Genomic DNA, 24,865 nt, shown 5'->3' on the forward strand with positions numbered 1-24,865 from the left:
ACCTGAGCACTGGATTCTGCGCAGTAAATCCACCCGAGTTTCATGGAATCCATTGCATAGACGCCAGTTCACAGCTTCCCTCGTTATCAATCATGCTGCCTGGACAGATCGCGCTGAAGAGTTTCAGCTTCACCCGGCGTCCGATGACCCTTCCCAGACACTGGCATAAATTTCAGGCAAGTGTCCTTGATATAAACATTATGGAGGCATGGGTTGGCACTGGCTCTAAAAGCCGTGCACAACCTGAGTGCTGACATTTTTATAAATCAATGTCTGCAAGTGCTTGTTTTCAGTTGTGCAGGATTTGTAAGGCCATATTGTGGAGTTAAGGCAGAGCATACTCTTTTTGAGTGTACTCGAATCATACGAGAACAAGCATTGGCATAGCCAATAGGTCTCGCTTTTGGGACCTTCTAAGTATATAGTTATGCAGCACAATATCCATGGTGCAACCACATCAACTGTTGCGTGGCTAAACACTTATAAGGTCCCAAAGGCGAGACCTATTGGCTATGCCAATGCTTGGTGTAGTTGTGTGTGTGGTTGTGTGTGTGTGTGTGGTTGTGTGTGTGGTTGGTTGTGTGTGTGTGTGGGTGGTTGTGTGTGTGTGGTTGTGTGTGTGGTTGTGTGTGTGGTTGTGTGTGTGGTTGTGTGTGTGTGTGGTTGTGTGTGCGGGTGTGGGTGTGGTTGTGTGTGTGGGTGGTTGAGTGTGTGGTTGTGTGTGGTTGTGTGTGTGGTTGTGTGTGTGGTTGTGTATGGTAGTGTGTGTGGTTGTGTGTGGTTGGGTGTGTGCGGTTGTGGTGTCATTGTGTGTGGTTGTGTGTGTGCTTGTGTGTGTGTGTGTTTGTGTGTGTGTGTGGTTGTATGTGTGGTTGTATGTGTGGTTGTGTGTGGTTGTGTGTGTGGTTGTGCGTGTGGTTGTGTGTGTGGTTGTGTGTGTGGTTGTGCGTGTGGTTGTGGTTGTGCATGTGGTTGTGTGTGTGACAGTAATACTAAAAGCATCTCAAAATAAAGGAACACAAACTTCGAGTGTGTGGAAAGAGAAAACACGTTGTAAGTCAAACAGGCGCAGCAAAGCATTAACACAACAACAAAACAGACAAGATCACACTTGTTTGTTTTGCAGCGAAGACTGACTGCTGATAATGGATACACACAGCCCATCATCTTAAGAGTTCGATTGCAGCCAATGTGCACTCAAACCTGCCCCCTCCTTGTGAGTTGCACCCCATATTTCATGAGTTGTAACTGCTGCACCCACCATAGCGCTTTGAGATCTAAAGCGCTACATAGGTCTAATCGATTAACCAGTCGCCCACATGCTGTGCTTTTAAAGAGAATGTGCCAAAAGTTTCCAGCTTCGTCATCATGTCCTCATGAAAGCGCCAACGAAATGACTCCCTCAATGGTGCAACGGACATGAAGCAGCCGCTGCGATCAGAAATAAACACTGTGAACGTTGTGCAGTTTCACAGTAACATTTCCTTAATGTTCTTTAAGTCCCAAAACAGTAATACTAAAAGCATCTCAAAATAAAGGAACACAAACATCGAGTTTGTGGAAAGAGAAAGCACATTGTAATTCAAACGGGCGCATCAAAGCATTAACACAACAACATTTCTTTGAACGAGAACATCAAAGTGGCGCCGCGAAAGTGATCGCGGGCGAAAGTGAAAGTGATCGAGGGCGCTTAATGAGCATGACGAGGTTTGCCAGCCTCTGCTCCTAAGCGCGCGCCCACGCACTTGCACTGTAGCTCTAGGCTGGCCATGGTAGCATTTTTTGAGTCCTCACAAAAAGTCTCGCCAGACCAGAGCATGCGCTGGGTCAGGCGAGACCTAAAAATCGCCGCGTTTCCACTTCTGGGATGAGAAAGAAGATATACACACCATCTGCCCATGACCGGAACAATTGCAGTAACCTGATGCACACTATATTGCCATTTTCAGGAGCACAGAAGGGCCCGGTGAAAAACCGTAAAGCCCAGGGATGTAAAATAAAAATGTTTGAGGTGATTGTAACTTCTACTTTCCGGAAAAAAAAATGCAAGTTAAGGCAGTCGTGCAAGCAAGGCGATGGCATTAATACAAGCGCTCCAGGCACTACAATCTAGTTTAGTTAGAGGTAGGCGAGTGTTAGGTGTGTACTTTGCATAAGTTCCTTTTGGAATTTTGATTGCCACTGCCACGGCGCGATAGAAGGAGAAAAAAGAGAGCAAAATCGAGGAACACAATATAGATGGGAAGGAATACATGGAGAGAGAAGAAGGAAGGCAGGTGTAGTGGGAGAGAGATTAAAGAGCAGGAGAGTGAGTGATGAAAAAGAGGGATAGAGAAAGGAGAACACAGCAAGAGCCCAGGAGAGGGAGCAGGTATGAAAGAAGATAAAGCATGAGAGTAACAGAGCGAGCAAGGGAGAGGTGGGATAACAGGATAATAACGAGGAGAAGAAAGGACGCGAGATCGGCGAAAGAGAGGAGGGAAGAGGAGGAGAAAGCGGGAGATACGGCAGAAAAGGCACAAGGAGAGCATGAGGGGGACAGGCCACATGAGAAAGTAAATATGGTAAGAGATCACGAGAGAGCTGTGGAGCGTAAGAAAGACAGAGTGAGAACAGAAAGAGAGAGATCTGGGGAGATGGCGTTGCCATGCCTAAACCACAGGAGGGAAGTCAAGGGAGCATGCGGTATTGGTTTTGTTGGCCTTATCTTTAAAAGATATGTGGTAAAAGCTAGAAGGGCAGGCAGAGGACGTGGCTTAACAGCTAGATCGGTCGACCTCCAAGCTGGGGAACCAGGTTGCAGTCTCGGCAGAGATGCTCAACATTCTGTGATTATGGGCAAATCACTTAATCTCCCCTTGCCTAACAAAAAAAATGAATGTGCCCATCTGTAACGCAACTGGTGTTCTGATACCTTTGGATGTAGTTTGTGCTATATAACACCTCTCCCCCCCCCCCAAAAAAGGGCATGATTGCTTTTATTCAGTCACAACGTATGACATATGATAGACTTCTTACCTGGAATAAGATTTACATGCTGTATCCAGAACTCTGGTGATGAGAGGGGGATATGTGGATTTTCAGTGTTGCTCCTCATCTCAAGAGGAATGTTGATCCAGAGATGTGGACCACCCTCCAAAAATCACTTCTCTCCTTTGCTTTTCCTTGTGTTCCTGTGGATCTCTAGGATGGTGGATGTGATTGGTACTGTTTTAAGTTTTTTCAGGTGGTAGCTGGGTCCTGGTCCTTTTGTTGGTGACTTATAGAATCTTTAAGGTAATTTTGGCCTGCGACAAAAGCCATTGAAGGCTTCTGATTTGGAGGGAGGGCAAGTGCATGTTAACGTGTCTGCTGTGGTCTATTGGAAAAACAAGCATTGGTAAAACAGAAATGTGTGGAAAAGGCATCACCTACTGTATTGATTTGTATTGATCGTATTAAAATATTTGCTTCCAGCAGATTTCAGGATTACAAACAAATGTGGTTGATTTGTGCTTTGCTAATTCTGAAATATTTGCAGAGTTCATTTACAGACATTTACATTTTAAGTAATTTAATTTTGAGGTAAAACTTGAGACAAATGAAAAGACACTATCCCTCAAACATCTTAAGGATGTGTCAAGTAAGCGCCCAGTTGGAGCTTGGCTGGTACACGCCTTTGCTTGCACACTGCTGTGCACCCATGTGCACAAATGCATTGCAATCATGTGCAGTCCGAGGGCTATCTTAGGCTCCTTCTTTGCAGTACCCTAACCTGCTGGGCCTGTCGGACCCATTGCAGCTTACTCTATCCTGCACTATTATGACATAATCCAGAAAGCATTGACTACAGTACCAAGAATTCAGGAAAACAGTCCAGAGGAAATGCCGCATTGCCCCCATGTTTACCAGATGCATTCCCGGGTCACTAGGGCGGCTACCCACCTGATGTCATGAGGGTAGTGCCAGGCTCAAAACCTCTAAAGGGTTAGTATAGGGCAGAACAATGTTTGGACCAGACAGGCTCGTCAAAATAACTACTGCCTCCAGCACAAGGATTGGGAGAGCAAGTCCGTACTGCAACCTCAGTAAAACTGTATGACGTAAACAAAGAAGCTGAACCTGCCCAGGCTGTCAGACTGTCAAAGGCAATGATCTGACATATGACACACCATACCATCCCTTCCAGCCTATCAGAGGCACTGATCTGGCCACTGACTTTTGGTCTGTTCACCCTGCCTTCACTCGAGTCCTACAGTAGCTGCACTGCACACATGGCATGTAGCAGTATAGAAGATCCTCCGCGTTTCATGCTGGCCTGTTTCCGTTAGTTGGGTGTTCTTGGCTTTGGGGTCATTTTGCAAGCAGACGAGTTTGAGAATTGGGCATATTTTTTATTTGTTTCTAATGATTTCTTCACACTTGTGTTTCAAAATGCTACATTTAGATCCCTTTTTTCAACAATTAGCAGTAAATATGTGGCGTAAAAACCACAATTTGAATCCATTTTTTTTTCAAAATGTTCTTGCGGGGGGAGGACCCACCGCACCCTCCTTTTGCAGTTTGGGCTTGCTCGCTTCGCTCGCCCATTATACTCCGGTACAAAACATTGCGCCTCACCACTTTAAAAATCCACCAGCCGCCACTGCACTAGGGTACACAATGGTATGGTGGGGTACCCCTGTGATTGGCATGTTCCACCATATAAGCCCCTAGTATTTAGTAGGGCAGGGGATTGAAACTACCTAGAAGTCCCTGGTACCCTAGGGCATGGCAGTGCAGAGGCCAGCAACTCTTTTTGAACTTGCATGTGTGCACTGCTGAAGCCTTAGGTCAGTTTAAAAGCTGCCCTGGGTGCCAGGACTGCTTTTAAAAAGTAAATTGTGACCAAACTCGACCTTGGGGTTTGAGTCATTTAAAAATACAATGCTTGGCATATTAGGAACCCCTAGAGTCTCCCCTAGGTGTCCCTGGGGTGGGGGGTCATGTAGTTATAAGGTAGACCCTTATAAAAGTTTTATATGCCCTGGGTAAGTGAAATTTCACATTTCACTTCCCACCTTGTGATAGTGCTGCCCAAATTCGACTTTGATGCTAGGAGCTCTGTGGAGGGAGGATCTGCAATATTTCTACAGATTCAGAACCCCAAAAGTCTCCCCTAGTTGTCCCATGGGGAGGGGGGTCCTGTAGATATAAGCAAAGTACTTATAAAATATGTTTTTTTAAGTCCTGGTCCTGGAAAAATGGCCCAAGTCATCTTTAGGTCTCGCATGCGCTGCATTCGCCATGGAGAGGACCTTTTGGAATCAATTCTCCCCAACGCTTGCATGCACGTGCCTTTATGGACAAAGATGGTTGCTCTCGCCATCTGTCCAATGCAGACAGCATGCGCTTGTCCCTACGGACTGTGGACAGTCCGACGCCATCTTGTCTTAATAGCGCGTTCACCACGCTGTCGCGCTCACTCCCCACCGCCCCTCGTGCATTCACCACGCTGCCGCGCTCACTCACCCCGCCTCCCTCCACCCACTCCCACCACGACGACCCCATTTCCACCCCACCACCCCTACCCGCCTGTGACTGTTACTAGTTTTGAAATGTCTTCAGAGCAGGAAGCGATCAGGACACCATTTGTGCTTGACGATTTGCTAGAGTGTCAGCAGAGGATGTCAAGTGACTACTTGGCAGCCCACACCCCCGCACTTGTGAGTTGGATGCATGCCCTCCGTGCTAGAACGGCGGATGGGGGAGTGCTAATCCGCCGCTTGCCAGCATCCGAATAGTTATTGAATGGAGACTCCAGCTTCAGAAGCCTCGAAGTGCAGCTAATCCTGTTGAGGCGACAAAAAGCGAAGCCTCCATGAGTGACACTGCAGGAGGTAGTGTCGCAGAAACCAGCAACTCCGAGGTGGCTTTGGAGTGGATTGGTGAAAACCTGAGTCGGGAATGGTGTGGGGACTTTCAGTGCTCTAACTAAAACATTATTTTACCTACGGAGCGCTCCTCGAACACCAAAAAAGTCACATTTATAGGTCACATATTATTGTCACCCCCACTATGTGGCGCGGTACGGCTGGCTCCGTACCTGCCTTGTTGGAAGCGCTGGCCCTCCCCAGAGCACAGACTTGAAAAGATCCCTCCTCAAATGACCATGACTTCTTTGGAAAATTTTATTGACCAGTTGGTTCCAAGCCTGCTTGGCCAACCATGTGACACAACTGGGACACAGAGGTTGAGGCCAACAGAGCTGAACCGGGAAGGACCATTTAACAAAAGGGTCCAAGCATGGGAGCGGGGGAGGGGGGAGACCAGAGAGACACTATGCAAATGGCTTCGAGTAGGGAATGCCGCAGTAGCCCAAGTGATCTGCTTACTTCCACAATGCTACCTGGAGCAGAACTCCGGGCTGGAGCAAATTTAAGTGTGTTTACTAAAGGGCCTCACGTTACCATTCATTTAACAACGCAATGCTCTCTGGGAGATGTAGTCCTGCTTCTCTCAACTGGACTAAAGTGTTGGATTGCAATTATTTGACAAAAGATAAATTGCACCAGGCCGGATGAATATGAACAATTTCCAGTAGTTAAGTGAATACACACCGGAATGCCGAGCCCTTGACCTCTGTGGTGAGCGGGGACAACAGGTTTGACCTAGGGCACATGTGGCATCTTTAGCAAGAAGGAATGTCATGTTTGGAGACTCTAGTGACGGCAGGTTGCTGCGGTACTGATGCCCTGACCCCTTTTGCAGTAGTACCCATTCTAGGCATGGAGTACATGGCACAGGACAGGCAGACGCTGCCCACCGCATTCAGTGCAAAGCTGCACAGGAGCTGAGCCCAGGTCCCCAAGGCCACAGACCCAAGGGGATCCCGAAGGGGGTACCCCCTGGACAATCCCTGGTGATGCGGGCCCAGGTGTGTCACCCACGCGCAGCATGCCATATCTGCTGCACCCCATCGGACTTTGCCTGGAAACATCCCGGGTACACTCATATGACAGGGGTCGCCAGGGACGAGAGCTGGTTTGCAGCCAGGAAGTCTTTATAGATATATGCCGTTTACTACCAAATTGGTCTTTAACCTGTTTCCAAGCCCCCCCAGGTTTGGCCGATGAAGCAACTTTGGCACAGAGCATCAGGTGTAGCGAAAGTTGCATCATGCACTATTTGACCTCTGACATCACACTGTTGAGACCCTTACCCCATCCTCACCCACTCAGACTCCTATTGGTTGATGAGGGTTTACTGCAAAAACAAGCATAATATGCACAGCAACACATGCCCTTCTTTTCTTCACAATAACTGCACAAATTTTACAATAGCGGTTGTGTCTTTGTTTATAATTACAGGGTAAGTAGACATAATATCGAATTTTAAATATCGAATAACAATAATATCGAAGAAAAAATATCGCAATAACATTAATATCGAAGTGTAGCATATCGATGTAATTAATATCGTTTTTTTTGTTTTGTAAAATATCGAAGTATGAAATATCGATGTAGTAATATCGTTTGTAGATAATATCGATTTATTAGTTTAGTTAGAAATATCAAAACATAATATATATAATGTTTAAAATGTCTATTTAGTGTATATTGAATGACTAAATTGTTTAATTATATGTAAAATTACTTTATAATTTTTTTAAATTTAATTAATAGTGTTAAGTAATTTATTGTATGATATGTTTTAGGAGCGGGATGTTGGGTTATTAGGGGATAAGGGTGGGGAGTGTTTTAAAAATATTGGTGTAAAATCAGATAATAAATTATAAATTGTATATGTAAAATAATAAAAAAATTCTAAATTGTAATGTCATTATTAAAGTATCTATTTTTAATTTTGAAAATAATGTAGAAATTATATTTATGATTTAGGAGCGGGATGTTGGGTTATTAGGGGATAAGGGTGGGGAGTGTTTTAAAAATATTAGTTTCAAATCAGATAATAATGTAAAAAAATGTAATATTGAAAAATTAGAAATGTATACATTTTAATGTAATTTCGAAATTATATATTTTAAATTTTGTAAACAATTTAGAAATTATATATTTGTTTCATGGGTGGGATGTTGGGTTATTAGTGTATAAGGGTGGGGAGATTTTTTTAATATTAGTTTAAAATCAGATAATAATTTTGTAAAATTAAATATTAAAGAATTAGAAAATTATAAATTTGAATGTAATTTTGAAAATATTACTTTTCAAATTTTAAAATAATTTAGAAATTATATTTTTCTTTTATGGGTGGGATGTTGGGTTAATAGGGTGTAAGGGTGCAGAGTGTATTTTAAATACTAGTATAAAATTAGATATTAATTACTCAATTTTTTACAGTCAATAATTTAAAATTGTGAAAATTTTAAGTAAATTCGAAAATATATAAATTTGATTAGAAAATCTACTTGGAAATTATATTTTGTATTTAGGGGTGGGATGTGGGGATATTAGGAGAGAAGGGTGGGGAGTTATTTTTAAAAATTATAGTATAAAATTATATATTTTAAAAAATAAATTGAATAGTAAATATAGTGAAATTTTACATTTTAAAGAACAATTATAATTAAATAATTGTATATTTGAAAATTTTAGGGAAAATATATTTTACAATATTGATAGGGAATTAGGGTTAATAGGGGATAGGGGTGGGTAGTGTTTTTAAGATATTATAATTAAAATAGATTGTTTTTTAAATATATATCATAGTTAATAAATTTAAATTTTAAATATTTAATGTGATGTTATAATTATATAAGTGCATTTCTAAATATAATTTGGTAAATATATTTTGGTTTCAGTGGTGGGATGTTGTGTTTTTATAGGATAATTGCGGGTGTTTTTTTAAAATATAAAAATTAAAATCGGAGAAGAAACATATTTTTTGTAGGTTTAAATATTTTCAAAATTTAGAACTTTGAATGTAATTTAGAAATTAATTATATATAAATCATCAATTTCATTGTAAAGATATTTTTTTTATGAGTGGAATGTTTTTTTAATAATTGAAAAGGGCGGGGAGTGTTATCAAAAGATTCATCTTTTAATTATGCTTTAAATTATATTAATATAATGTAAATATATTACAATTTATCAACATATGTAAGATGTAGAAAATATATTAGGAGAATAGTTTTTTAAAAAGTTTATAAGTTAGATGTTTGGTATAGGAGTGTGATGTTTGTTTATTAGATTTGATATGGTTAAGTGTCCAGCTCCTTCTCTGACTTTGATCTTACTGGAGTGGGAATAGTAAATTTAATTGCGTGAGTGTGCAGTACCTTCCCTGATTTTAACATAATTGGAGTGGTAATAATAAATTATATAGGTTTAGTGTCCTGCACCTTACTTGACTTTAACCTAAGTGGAGTTGGAATAGTAAGTTATGCAGGGTTACTGTCCAGCACCTTCTCTGAGTTTATGTTAACTGGAGTTGGAATAGAAAATTGTATAGGGTTAGTGTCCACCACCTTCATTGACTTGAAACTAAGTGGAGTTGGAATAGTAAATTATATAGGGTTAGTGTCCAGCACCTTCCCTGACTTTATGTTAAGTGGAGTGGGAATAGTAAATTATATAGGGTTAGTGTCCAGCATCTTCCCTGACTTTATGTTAAGTGGAGTAGGAATAGTAAATTATATAGGGTTAGTGTCCAGCACCTTCCCTGACTTTATGTTAAGTGGAGTTGGAATAGTAAATTATATAGGGTTAGTGTCCAGCATCTTCCCTGACTTTATGTTAAGTGGAGTGGGAGTAGTAAATTATATAGGGTTAGTGTCCAGCACCTTCACAGACTTTATGTTAAGTGGAGTTGGAATAGTAAATTATATAGGGTAAGGTGCCAATTACGATCCTGTAAAAACCGGGTACGAACCGTCGGACGGAGCATATTCCCCGTCCGACGCGTACCCGGTCGTAACAAGATACAAACATGGAAGTACGATTCGCACGGAAATACTATTTCCGTACGAATCGTACAAAACACCGACCGACGAAAATATACATACAAATGTGATCCGGGAAAGCGCCGACGTGACGTCGGGACGCACGCAGCCTGCCATTCACGAACCAGGAAGTACGATTCGCACCGACGTCATCCCGCACGGAGAATATTTTCCGGCAGCCAAAAACTGCCGGGAAATCAGGACGACGCGAACAAGGAGTACCTGCACGCGACGGACAGACATGGACCCGAACCTACGTGTCATCCCGGCCCTCATAGCAGTCGACCTCCTCTACAGGTTATGACGCCGACACCGCAGAAGGTCAGAACAACAAAGGGAGGGGGGAAAGGGGGGGGGCAGGAGCAGGGGCAGGCCACAAAATCCCCACCAAAGTCACACAGCACACATGCCCTGGACATACCTGACCCCCAGGCCCTGGTCACTACGAGGGGGTGGGGGCGTGTCCAGCAAAGCCAGCGTCCGCCACAACGGAAGTGGTTGACGACGCGAACTGGTAACACAACAATACAGGTACGTCCCGTACCCACGCCTTAAGAGCGTGGGTACGAGTCGTACCACGCCCACACCTACGTCACCCCAACAATGGCGGGACGGCTGTACCCACGTGGCAAAGGCCTGGGTACGGCCTGCACAAGCATTCCACAGCGTGGGTACGGATATGTACGGACCGTACCCCCACCCCCGTATGCATGGAGCGTACCCCCATGCCAACAGTGTACGTACGGACCATACCCCCACCCCGTATGCATGGAGCGTACACCCACCCCAACAGTGTATGTACGACCCGTACCCTCACCCGCGTATGCATGGAGCGTACCCCCACCCCAACAGTGTATGTACGACCCGTACCCTCACCCGCGTATGCATGGAGCATACCCCCACCCCAACCGTGTATGTACAACCCGTACCCTCACCTGCGTATGCATGGAGCGTACCCCCACCCCAACAGTGTATGTACGACCAGTACCCTCACCCGCGTATGCATGGAGCGTACCCCCACCCCAACAGTGTATGTACGACCCGTACACTCACCCGCGTATGCATGGAGCGTACCCCCACCCCAACCGTGTATATACGGCCCGTACCCTCACCCGCGTATGCATGGAGCGTACCCCCACCCCAACAGTGTACGTACGGACCGTACCCCCACCCCGTATGCATGGAGCGTACCCCCACCCCAACCGTGTATGTACGACCCGTACCCTCACCCGAGTATGTATGGAGCGTACCCCCACCCCAACCGTGTATGTACGACCCGTACCCTCACCCGCGTACGTATGGAGCGTACCCCCATGCCAACAGTGTACGTACGGACCGTACCCCCACCCCATATGCATGGAGCGTACCCCCACCCCAACCGTGTATGTACGACCCATACCCTCACCCGCGTATGTATGGAGCGTACCCCCACCCCAACCGTGTATGTACGGACCGTACCCCCAACCGCGTATGCATGGAGCGAACGCACACCCGTGTATGTTCGAAGCATACCTATCCTGAAATAGGAGGGTTGGGTGCAGATTCCTCCCAGCAGTGCCCAGACACAGGAGGGGTGTGTGCAGAGTCCTCCCAGCAGTGCCCAGACACAGGAGGGGTGTGTGCAGAGTCCTCCCAGCAGTGCCCAGACACAGGAGGGGTGTGTGCAGAGTCCTCCCAGCAGTGCCCAGACACAGGAGGGGTGTGTGCAGAGTCCTCCCAGCAGTGCCCAGACACAGGAGGGGTGGGTGCCTGACACTCCCAGCAGTGCCCAGACACAGGAGGGGTGTGTGCAGAGTCCTCCCAGCAGTGCCCAGTCAGAAGAGGGGTGGGTGCAGAGTCCTCCCAGCAGTGCCCAGACACAGGAGGGGTGTGTGCCTGACACTCCCAGCAGTGCCCAGACACAGGAGGGGTGGGTGCAGAGTCCTCCCAGCAGTGCCCAGACACAGGAGGGGTGTGTGCAGAGTCCTCCCAGCAGTGCCCAGACACAGGAGGGGTGGGTGCCTGAAACTCCCAGCAGTGCCCAGACACAGGAGGGGTGTGTGCCGAGTCCTCCCAGCAGTGCCCAGACACAGGAGGGGTGGGTGCCTGACACTCCCAGCAGTGCCCAGACACAGGAGGGGTGGGTGCAGAGTCCTCCCAGCAGTGCCCAGACACAGGAGGGGTGTGTGTAGAGTCCTCCCAGCAGTGCCCAGACACAGGAGGGGTGGGTGTAGAGTCCTCCCAGCAGTGCCCAGACACAGGAGGGGTGGGTGCCTGACACTCCCAGCAGTGCCCAGACACAGGAGGGGTGTGTGCAGAGTCCTCCCAGCAGTGACCTGACACAGGAGGGGTGTGTGCAGAGTCCTCCCAGCAGTGCCCAGACACAGGAGGGGTGTGTGCAGAGTCCTCCCAGCAGTGCCCAGTCATAAGAGGGGTGTGTGCAGAGTCCTCCCAGCAGTGGCCAGACACAGGAGGGGTGGGTGCCTAACACTCACAGCAGTGCCCCTGCAAAGAAAAGGGTGGAGTACTCACAGATCCAATGGCCACAAATGTCAGTCAGGTGCACAAAGATCCTGCAGTACATGTACCACATGTGTGCGAGGCTGGGTGTATACACATGCATAGCGCCGAAAAGAAAACATGTCCACATGAACTCATGACAACAGTCTACATACACAAGTACAGTGACCACCAAGGACGAATGATGCAGGTGGAGACATCGCTCAGCATGCATGGCCCAAGTCTAACGAGTCCGTCACACACCCAGCCAATGTAGACACAGCTCAGCACCACATATTGGAATGACCCTGCAGGGAAGATGTCAGGTTACACAGAGGAAGGAACACACCTTGGGACGATGTCACCATGCAGTAACTGCTTACATGAACAAAGCGATGTAGCCAACAGCTTGTGATGGCACACAGATACCAGGATCCACCCTATGACCAGCACAAGACTACAATTCCCACACACCCAACACATTATCACCACCCAAAATAATTTAGCAGGTCCACCCACAGCAATACCAGACAGACAGTAGCGTACTAAGGAAAATGAAATTGCTTTATTCAGCATCCAAAAATCTGTTTGTCCCTTGAAAGTTCAAAATGTACAATGCCCATAGGGCAATCCAAAGTTCAAATCCAGGTGGGGGACACAGGGGGACGCGTGTCCCCTAGCTTGCCTGCACAGTCAGACTCCTTCGTCTTCCAGAGGGGGGGGCATCATGTGGGGGGGAAGGACCAGGCACCGCAGGGACATGAGGGCGAAGGGTGGGTGTCGTGGGTGCAGGGATGGAGGACTCCACCACAGGGGGTGGGGCAGCGCCAAAGGCAGAGGCCAGGATGTCGCTGCACACCTTAGCAAGGTCCTCCAGCGACTCCCCTGCACCCGAAGGAACCACAGGCCCCAAGGAGGGGGGGGGTCAGAGGGATGGGTCGCAGCGCCACTGGGGGAGGGTGTGAACAGGGTGGGGGACTCAACCACCCTGACCGGGGACTCCCTTGACCGCTTGCGGGGTGGTGTCACTGTGGGGCTCAGGGACAGAGCGGCCATGAAGGAGTCTTTGCTGGATATGTGGCCAGGAGAGCTGAGGGGAGGGGATTTGGAGGGAGTGGATTTGGTGGAATGTGGACTCCCACTCTGGCTGCGTGTCTTACGTTTGCCCCCGACCCAGTGGGTGTGCCTACTTCACCCTGTGTGTGCGTGCCAGGAGGTGTGCGTTTGACCTTCCCTGCTGGTGTGGTGCCTGTGTCTGTTGTGGTGGGTGCATGCTGACGTCTGGGTGTACGTGGGACAGGCATGGGAGTTGGAAGTGTGGATGGGTCAGGGGTAGGGGGTTGGACGAAGCGCTGCAGGAGACCCACTGCTGCAGTCAGTGTCGAGTCAATGGACCTCAGCAAGTTGCGTTGGTCAGCCTGCGATGAGAAAATGCCCTCCAAGTATGCCTCCATGTTGTTCAGCACTTGGCTGTGGCCATGGAGGACATTAAGCATCGCAGCCTGACCAACCTGCAACTGCCGCTGGATGTCTACAGACTCGGCATTGGCGGCAGCAGTGGAGACAGGGGCAGGGGGTGCGGTGTCTGGCAGGAAGGAGACATGTGGTGACCGGGCACGCTGGGAAGGGACACGAGCAAGTGGGAGGTGGCTGATGGCAATGGAGGGGGCGGGGAGAGATGTTGTGCTGCTGTCAGCTGCTGGTGCAGCCTCCGCCCACTCGGAGAGCTCATCCTCGGACCCGTCAGCTTCATATTCTGTGGTGGCACTGGACAGGTCCTCAGCCTCACTCTCCTCCGCCTCAGTTCCACTCGATGTGCCAGCCAAGATGTCACCGCTGGCACTGGTGCTCGGTCCCTCCTCTCCGTCTGTGCTGATGTCTCCCTCCGTGTCCCCCAACGATGCTGTGGGCAAGGTGAAGAGACAGCAATTGATCATACACCTGTATACATATGTCACATGAGTCCAATCTACCTAGGTTACAGTGCATAGCCTGAAAAGAAAGATAAGTAACATCTACAAAACAAGGTACATATGTAGGGCATGCAACACATAGTTGGTTGACCCACCATGCCACTGAAAAACTATGGAGAGCATGACACAATAGCAAATGACATGAAATGGATTTTTACAGAGGAGCCAGGCTCTGGGGACAATCCAGCACTGCATCTGCACCACACAGCGTTGCCGAAAATAGGGATGAGCAGGGACCATATCCATGAACTTGAGGCACATGCTGCATAGGTAATACTGAAAACATGCCCACCATAACTGGCTCACTGCACCTTTAGTGTATGTCCAGACAAACATCACACACTGGCCAGACCTAGCAAGGAGATATCAGGTTTTGACATGTAGGCTTTGCCCGCACCAACCACCCCCTACATGAGACAATTTGTTGAGACACAGGAAGCACTTACATCTCTTAGTCTGGGTGAAATACACATGGGCTGGATAAAGGCAAGATTGGACACAAAATACCCAAGGTGCGCCTGTACAAATAATCATGTACAAAAGTTCATCATCAGATGATTGTAACAAGACACACAGGCACTGGCCACCGTGAGTATAAACAAGGAAAATCAGGTCAGGCTGTACAGTGGACACTTGTACTACATTTTACGTCAATATACATGGTGCCAGGGTGTGGTAAATATTTAAATTACCTGTACTATTTTTTATGCGGTAAAGTCTAGTAAGAATAACTCAGTCAAAATAAGAGGCAGAATCCGTGGTATTAGAGGTTCTGAAAAAGGGCTTTATTCCTTACAAAGGAATTATAGTTCGAACCAGGCAATCATATTCCATCACCACGAAGGTTCAGGAAGGGATCAGCAATACATTATTGACAAGTAACAATATTTATATGAAAAGCATTGCATTTAGGACAGATGCAGGAGGCGTAACAGCTGATAATACAGATAAGAATACACATACGTAATGAAAAATAGGCGTAATACAGGCGTATACTAGAAACGTCATTTAAAATGATGTCACAAGTGGGTGGATCCATAAGAGAATCCTGCAGTGTCAGCAGAAATATTTGGCAGAGATGCGCGCGCAGCCGCATGACGTGTGATTGACGTGCAACTAGAGGGTGAAGGGGAATTGACATTTAGCTCTACATATGCAGACAGAAGTCTGGGGTGTCAGGACAACCTAGTCCTAAATCATATCTAATATCTTGTGTTTAAGGAACCATATTATCTGGAAGGAAAGGTCTTCTCGGACAGATCCTATTCTATACTGACTGTTAGTGCGTGTACAAGCGTCTATGTGTCTACATGAGATGCGAGGGGGCAAGAATCTTCCATGGGCCTACGAATTACTTGTATAAAGACAGCGAGGCCGGGCCCTTTGCTCGGTAGCTAGAAGGATGTTTACCTAAACTACTAGACAGGAATGTATTGGATGAGGAGCGGAGCAGATAACTTTGAAGGCTGAATACAGTTTTTGGCAGGCAACAGGCCGCGTCAGGCACCGCTAGCCGCGCAGGGAGTAAGACAAAGTTCATGGACACGGATGCAGGTCCAAGCTGGAGCATTTCAGAGGCAGAAGCAGGAAAAGGCTCGATGACAGAATTCAGGGCCTACTCGCCTGAACTGTAAAACTAGAAAAGGGAACCATATAAAGTCGGTGGCCAATCATACTTAGGAATGGAATATTCGACCCATTTATGACGGATCTGAAAGAGGATATGTTGGCGTTGGACGCACATGTATTTGCGTCTTCATAGCTGGAACTGGAGGGAACATACATGTACTTGTAGCATGTACATGGAGTCGTTGGGGTCTAAGATAGGGGACACAATTGACCATAAAAATTCATATTTCCTCATTCCCTCCTTGTCCCCTACGGACCCTCATGAAATATCCATCTTCATCAATCCATCAATCTGTTCATATAGCATCATTTGTTCTTCTTTCTTCTTCCGGGATCTTGAATGAAAATTTGAAGGCGGGATACACGATGTGGCACACAGACCACAAATCGCTGGCCCACATTGTAGACACAAGCAGCAACTGAATAGTATGAAAAAGCCAATACCTAGGAAGGATAGGATCCTCCATCCCCAGGCTGACAACACGCTCCAGAACCAACCGGACCAAGTCCAGGTGCCTGGATTCTGGTGTATCTGGCTTACGATCTTATGAAGTCGAGTTATAGCTTTATATACTGACGGCGCATTTTCTGGTATGAAAACACAACAACTTGATCCGATGACCCTACAGGCTCCGCCCCTATCGGCCAGGATGACGTCAAGGACAAGACGATTTTGAAGAACAACAATCCGCATCGCAGACTGCTCCTCTGTTAAGTTGCCTAAGGCGGAAGTAGTTTCATTCACTACTGCTTCAAGGGTTCTAGTTAATCTACGTATCAACTTACTATTAGTGACTGTACCTATGTAGGGAAAGAAACCTTTATTGAAATCTGTGTATTGCTCCCATGCTGTTTCGGTGTAATCGACAATCGGGAGATCTCTCTGTTGTCTATTGTGTACTAAATGGGTATTCCTATGGTAATCAGGCGGGGCTAGGAAAACAGGTGGCAGAAGGAATGCAATGTAACAGGTACCATCCCAATCTAGGGGTAGGCGTATGTATGCGGTGTGACCACAGATGAAGTAGGAGTGACGAGAAGCTCTAAATGTAGATTTGCCTTTATCACTGAATTCTATTACAGTGGTACATTTACTATGGCCCATGTGTATTGAACCATTCTTTCTTACACATAATTCGCCTCTAACTGGAAATACTGACATAGCGGGCAAGATCGGTGTAGCTTCGGATTCAATATTCAGGATCATAAGATTAAGTGTAAAGTTACCTAATCCATATACTTCATTTTCTAGATCAGTTCCTGTTCTTTTGGGAAGTCCCTCCTTGTTAGGGTAGCAGACTTTAAGTAAAACTAGGTTCAGGTTTCCCCAAACCCAGTTGTCTTGATAAACTACTGAATTTGAATCTAGGGAATTAATCAAACGAAACCATGCTCCACAGGAGCCATTGTGTGTGAACGGATACGGAAAGAGAGGCAGAACTCCCTTGTATTTCTGATAGGGAGGGAGTCGGCCACATATCCAACAATTTGTAGCATTGCTGGTCTGATGAGAATGATGTAGCATACTAATGAATGTGTTGTTGCGCAGCGCAAATCTATAGGACAACTCATGTGGGGGTAATTCGCTAAAAGAGTGTTCGGCAGTAGCATTGGAAGCACGCTTGGAGATAGGGTAATACATGTGTAATAATATACTGGAGATAATAATCAGAAGACTTAGAAAAGACATAATTAACAATGTCACTATGCAGTGACTACGAAGTGATTTACAGTACGCATGTGTCCTGAGCTGTTTCTGTCCATTTTTCTCTCTATTTCGGTCTAGAGGATACATGTCAGAGACAAATTCAACCGATTCACCTTGGAGAGGACTTAAACAATCAAATTGTCTGACTTGCTAGACCTTAGTTTCAGTTTATAGTTTTCCTTTTCGGTTTTGTCAACCAGGGGGAGTTTTGAGTCAGTCTGTGAGGGAATGCAGGGCTGATAATTCAAGTCGGATGGTAGTCCATGAAATTTTTTGATATGGCTCGAGTGCAACCACCCTTTACGTCCCTCAATCTTCACAGCTGTCCTTGTGGTCAATAAGACGATTTTAGGCGACTGCCAGCGAGGCTCCAGCGGGTTCCTTCTGTCGAAGTTCCTTACTAGTACGATATCTCCCGGAACCAAGTCATGGGGCTTCACCTCAGTGTTATCGGGAAAAGCTGCAGCTACCTGTGAACGACAAGATTGTAGTGCAGACATCAAGGAAGCCAGGTAATCTGTCAGCATATTACAATCAACATCAGTTATTTTACGAGGTATAGGCGTCCCCCACATATTTGGTGGTCTACCGAAGATCACCTCATACGGGGATAGCCCTGTTCGAGAGTGTGCTACCATTCTCGTGTAAAAGAGCGCAACTGGTAAAGCTACTATCCAGTCGACACCTTTTTCTCTACATACTTTGGACAGTCTAATTTTCAGAGTTTGATTATGTCGTTCCACGAGACCTGCTGCCTCGGGATGTCGGACACAGTGGAATTTCCATTGGTAGCCTAACAGAAGTGAAACATGTTTCATTAGCTCGGATGAGAACGGTTGGCCATTATCTGAGTACACGACACGGGGCAAACCATATCGTGGGAAGAATTCTCGAACTAACTGTTTGGCAGTAGTCGGGGCAGTGTAATCTGAGACGGGATACGCCTCTGTCCACCGGGAGAGAGCGCATACAACTACGAGGACATATTTGAATCCTCGACATCGTTCCATCTGGATATAATCCATCTGGAGGACTTCAAAAGGGTGATCGGGGGGTTGAAATTCACCCTGTTCTACAGGTACGCCTTTTCCTGGATTGAACTGACAACAAATCATGCAGGTACGTACTTTCTGTTTAGCTGCTGCTCGCAAGTGTTTATTGAACCAAATGTGTTGAATACTGTCTAGCATAGCTTTCTCTCCTAGATGCGCTGGACTATGTATTGTGTTAATGATGACCTGAACCATTGAGTCGGGGAGAAACCATATAGATTTTCCCTTCGTCATCCATCCTTGATCCGTTTGGATCCCTCCTAATTCAGTCCATCTCTTTATTTCTTCTGGTGTAGCATGTGTCTGTATGTCAATTACATCAAGGGCGGGATCTTTAACTGTCATGCAGTGTGTTGATGTCGGAACTATTGTCTTTGTCGTGTCAGTTGGACGAGTCTGATTCTGAGCAGTCTGTTTAGCTGTTCTGTCAGCTAGGTCGTTACCCTGAGAAATAATGTCAGTCACTTTCGTATGGGCCTTGCACTTCATAATCGATATTGCAGTAGGCAGATGTATTGCATCTAACAGAGCTTGAATAAGGGGACCGTGCTGGATGTGGGCACCGTGAGAAGTTAAATAACCTCTCTCTCGCCAAAGCACGCCAAAGTCATGGACGACTCCGAATGCATAACGTGAATCTGTGTATATGTTGACTTTCTTATTTTTGGCTTGAATACAGGCTTGTGTCAGAGCGATGAGCTCTGCTGCTTGAGCTGACAAGGTATCGATACAATTTGTTTCAATAATTCCAGTATCTGTTGTGACTGCATAAGCGGCCACTAACTCTCCTGTATTTGTTCTCATGCATGAACCATCTACATACAATGTCAGGTCTGGGTCTGATAATGGAATATCTGTCAAGTCTTGTCTGGGTTTCTTCGTAATAGTAATGACTTCAATACAATCATGTGCCAATGGGTCTGTTCCATTTAATGGCAAAAGTGTGGCAGGATTTAATGTACTACAACGTCTGATTTCTATGTGTGGCTGGAACAACGTTAATTCATAACCCGTCAGTCTTGCTATAGTCAAGTGTTGTGTTTGGGTCCGGTTCAAGAGAACCTCTACTGCGTGTGGTACTTGTACTGTCAATTGATGTCCTAATACTATGGCATCGCTTTGTCTGATTGCTAAAGCTGTTGCTGCGACTGATTTCAGGCACGCAGGAAGAGCCTGAGCTACGGGATCTAATGTACTAGAAAAATAAGCACATGGCTTGTGTGATCCTGCCTGTTCCTGCGTGAGTACTGACAGAGCAGTACCTTCACGTTCTGTAACAAAAAGTGTAAAATGTTTGCTGTAACATGGTGTTGCTAAAACAGGTGCTTGGCATAAAGCTTTCTTTAAGCTTTCAAAAGCTTGTGTGTGTTCCTGAGTCCAAGGGAGGACAGTCGATGTCGCTGCCTCCTGTGTTGTCAACTGAATGAGTGGTTTCGCTAGAAATGCATATTGAGGGATCCACTGCCTACAGTACGAAGTGAGGCCTATGAATGCCCGTACCTCCTTTTGTGTCTTAGGTGGCGGCATGTTAACAATTAACTGGATACGGTCGGGTGTAAGCTGTCTTCCCCCCTTGGACAGCAAGTGCCCGAGATACACAACTTGCTGGACACAGAATTGTAGCTTTGAAGGGGACACTTTGTGCCCCTTGTTGGCTAGGAAATGTAAAACCGTCAGTGATGCTTTTTCACATTCAGGTTCGCTTCGGGCGGTGATCAGTAGATCATCGACATATTGAAGCAGGGCAGTGTTAGCTGGCATGTGGACACTGTCAAGTTCTCTTTTCAGTGCTTGGCTATAGATGCTGGGGCTTTCTGTGAATCCTTGAGGTGCGCGTGTGAATTTAAAACTTCGTCCATTTAAACTGAATCCGAACAAATATTGGCTTTCCGTATCGATTGGGACGCTAAAGAAAGCGTTCTTGAGATCAATTACAGTAAAGAACGTTGCTTCTGAATCTATGGCTGTTAGCAATGAAGAGATATCTGGGGCCACGGGGTATTGTGGTATAACGCATTTATTGAATTCTCGCAGATCAATAACTAATCTATATACTGGGGGTGCTTTTGGATCAGTTCTTTTAAGAATCGGAATTATCGGGGAATTACATACATTGGAGTCGGTTTCCACAACCACTCCTTGCGCAATGAGCTCGTCAATGATTTGCAGTAAAGCCACTACAGCATCTGGGGGTAACTTGTATTGTCGTATTCGTGGTAGTACCACTCCTGTTTTGATTGTGACTCGATATGGTGTAATGTGCATACAACCTACATCAGTGGGGCCTTGTGCCCATAAATGTGCAGGTAGATTCTGTAACCGGTGATCCATGTCTCTAGACACGTAGTGACCTTTAAAGTCACGCAAAAATAGTCGTACTCCTTCCGGAGAACAACATATTACAGCTCCTAGAGCTTTCAATGTTTTTATACCTAACAAGTTTTCTGGACATGATTTAGTAAGTAATAGATCTGTAGTCCGTGTTAATGGACCGACTGTAAATGCAAGTGGTTGCGATACTTCATTAACAGTAGGCTTTCCCGAAAAACCAAGGGAAATATTTTGTGAGCCTGAGAGGGGTACCCCTGGGACTTCGCTGTGACGGATAGTGGTTCTGCTTGCCCCTGTATCGAGTAGAAACTTTCTGTCTTTCCCTAATGACTGACTCTGTACATAAGGACCTTCTTGATCTACTGGAACCTCAATAAGGGGTAAGCCAACTTCCCTCTCTAGGCTATTTCATGTGTAGCGCTGATACTCTGGGTAGTCATTTTGTGCATACTGGTACATCTGTTGTGTCGTGTTTTGTGTTGCAGCAATAGGCTGTGGTTGTTGTTGTAGTTGTTGTTGTGGTTGTGGTGCGGTCTGTTGTACAGCTGGCATAGGCTGTATATTCTGAGGTACTTGTTGTTGGATCTGATCCTGTCTAGGCGGACGTGGTCTCTCTTTCGTTATACCCGTAGAGATATTATGTTTCAGAACTGCGCAATCGTGTATATAATGACCTGGCTGTTTACAATAGTTGCATGTCCCTCTAACAGGACCTACTGAATCATTGGACTGTGTCGTACCCTTTTTATGACCGTCAACTGGAACTGACTGAGCAACAAGCATTTTCATTTTTGTGTCTTTCATACGTCTTTGTTCATGTTCTTGTTCTTCCCTAATTCTATTGTGATGATATTGTAACATTTGTAACATCTGCGACGGGTGTTTCCTTGCCAGGTACTCTCGAATTTCAGTACTCTACTCTTAACTTGGGGCAGGGAATTCTCAACTAATTTTGTCACAAACAGATGTGGATACGATTCACTACTTGCTTTTATGCCACTATTAATACCAAAACATTTTTCAAATCGGGAATAGAAATCACTAGTGTCTTCATCTTGTTTTTGTTTACAGGCTGAGATTGCACCCCAGTCTTCCTTTTTCGTAGTTAATAAACGTGGTAGTAACTGCACTAATAATCCTGGTAATGCTGTAGTCCTTTCCCCTAGCCCTGAACCTGCAGCTCGGGCCTTTTCTTCGTTTTCTAATACTGTCCAATCTATCTTTTGGTCTCCCACCTCCCATTCCTTTTCTTTGAGTTTCTCGTAAATACCGGCGGGTAATAGGACTTTTAATATTTTCATAATGTCCGGGTAAGTATACTCTCCCATGAGTAACATGTCTTTTATCTCACGGTGGAAACCTGCTGGGTCTTTGTCATGGCTAGGTACTACTTTCTTCATCTCTAATAATTCAATTTTAGTTATGGGCGCGTACACAAACACGCGTTTAAAAATATTGTCCTCACCTCTGACTGGGTGCACTTCGCGTAAGGGATTCTGTCTGTCCATGTGATACGTTTTTCTTTCCTTGGGGGGAACTGAAACATGTTCTGGGCATATGAAGACAATGTACTGGTGTCGATATTCCAGAATTTCTTTAATTAAATCAGTACCTGAACCTCTCCATTTATTCGTGAGTAATTCTATCAATATATCAGGCAGGGGACCGGGATCGGAGTGTTGGCTTCTATATAATATAATGAGATGTTGTATCATGTATATACCAGCTAAACGCTGTTCGTCTGGGGTGAGATTCAGAAACGTGTGTGCCAACGCATCATCACTGTATTTTTCAGAACTGTCAGCCCATTGTACTGCTGACCTGGCTAATTCTTGTTCATCCATAGAATCGAGCATATGATACTCCCTTCGGTCTCGGAGTAATTTATCAGCAGCCTGGAATAAGTGTTCAGGGGACTTCGTATTTAACATAGGGGCTTGAAAATGTCTGTTATATTCTGGACGTATCGGACGTATCGGGTCATTAAAGTATCTGGTATTATTACAAGGTCTTCCCCTACCTACATAAGCTATCGTTTCTAATTGTCCTGTGGGCATTTCTGATTCTTCCTCCTCCTCTCCCTCTGATTCAGTTTTGTCTGCCTCTAATCTGGCTTTATGTATTCGTTCTACTTCTTTGCGGATCTTTCGGCACATAACTACTATACATGTCTGTTTATCATGTTTTCCCTCTGATATATTCTGACCCCATCGGGTAAGTACTTGCATTTCATCCTGGTCTACCTCGGACCTATCTCTGTCTCTGATCAAGCAGTTTATGAAGAAACGTAACAGTTGTCTCTGTATATCTGCTTTCTGGTATTCCATGGCTTCGTCAATACTTTCAGGGCCTTGCCCTGTTTGGACAAAGCGATATATATTGTCTAAATGTTTAATCATTCCTGGTAGCGTCGTTAAATATAGTGAAGCTCGTCGTATACGTAGTGATGATAGCAGCATTCTATCATTTTTACCGGGCACTGGATCATATCTACAATCTACAAGATGTTCCTTAAACATGTCGGACGTTGCTATTTGGGGTGTACGTTGGTTGGCTAAATCTCTAAGAGACGATTTGCTTCTTGATGGTGGTGTGGCAAAAATTGCTGTCGCACCTTTTGAGGTGCTAGGCATGAAAGGATTCGTGGGATGTAAGGTAGAGACTGTGGATGCAGGAAAAGCGGTGGAAACAGATGAACCTGTTGGATTGTGCGGAGGAGTTTGTGGTTGCGGAGGTGGGGGCAGTTGATCTCGGTGTTGAGCTCCAACGATAGGTGGCGTGTGTGGTGGATCATTAACATATTCGGGAGCTACATCGTCTAAATAGGAGGAAAGGAAAATATCTTTTGCGGTCTTGGGATGTGCTTTAGTCGGGAGTAGTGGGGGTGGCAAATCTTTCGGTATTTCCGGGGTGGCCTTAGGTAAACCTTCGGCCAAAAGAGGATACATACCATTCATAAGAGTGTTTCGTTGTCTGTCTACTTGTTCTGTTTTTACTCGAATACCTTCCTCAACTAATACGCTTTCTCGGGCTCTATTTGAGTTCTCCCTACTTTTCTCTTCCAGTCTGAGCGCTTTCTCTGTGCGCCTATGCGATTCTTTACGCCATAACTCAATGGCATCTTTCTGTGACTGTCTGGCTTTCTTTTTCCATAATTCTTCTTCTACTCTCATGATGCAATCTGCATCCCATGTCCCAGCTGCGGGCCACCTCTGACTTTCTGCTAGATCCTTGGTGTAGTCCACCCATAAGTCAAGATATAATACGGCATCTAGACCATGTTTATGATACATAAAATACCCTGGAGTGTCCCTAGGTGGAATGGGAACAGCTTCTTCGAGTACTCCTTTTCTAGTTTTGATCTGTCTTAATTTTGAAAAGAACGGCATCTTTAAACCTTGTTACTTGGTTCTTACTCGAACTGGACTTGAACACAATTAATACGATAAACACAATAATGAACACTCATTCATACCACAATTTTTGAACACAGTAAAACATTTAACATTTAACATTTAGCTTTTAACGAACATTTAATTTAGAAGAAAACTAGTTACTGACATAATACTAATACTAGATAATACTGAATAATATACATGAACATACTGGATATACTGCTAAACAGTACAGATACACTGCTAAAACAGTGCAGACCGGATCTGTGTACCCAAACCCGTCAGGACCGGCACAAATTAATGTGCATGTCTAACTGCCTCCCCAGCAACGGTACTCACCGGGTAGCACGGAACGGAAGGCCTCGGAACTGAACTGA

General features: G+C 45.6%; 2 long non-coding RNA genes across 2 annotated transcripts in view; one reads left to right on the forward strand and one right to left on the reverse strand.

The window, feature by feature from the left end:
• LOC146871714 (uncharacterized) overlaps positions 1-24,865 on the reverse strand; it is a 490,791-nt gene that overhangs the window by 173,635 nt on the left and 292,291 nt on the right. The gene's annotated exons all lie outside the window — the stretch shown is intronic.
• The window catches only part of LOC146871715 (uncharacterized), a 95,713-nt gene continuing 70,892 nt past the window's right edge, over positions 45-24,865 (forward strand). Inside the window, exon 1 of the long non-coding RNA XR_014959595.1 lies at positions 45-180. This is a non-coding gene — a long non-coding RNA (uncharacterized LOC146871715). The remainder of the gene's footprint in view (positions 181-24,865) is intronic.

Source organism: Triturus cristatus, chromosome 1_1, assembly GCF_964204655.1.
Source record: "Triturus cristatus chromosome 1_1, aTriCri1.1, whole genome shotgun sequence".
NCBI lineage: Eukaryota > Metazoa > Chordata > Amphibia > Caudata > Salamandridae > Triturus > Triturus cristatus.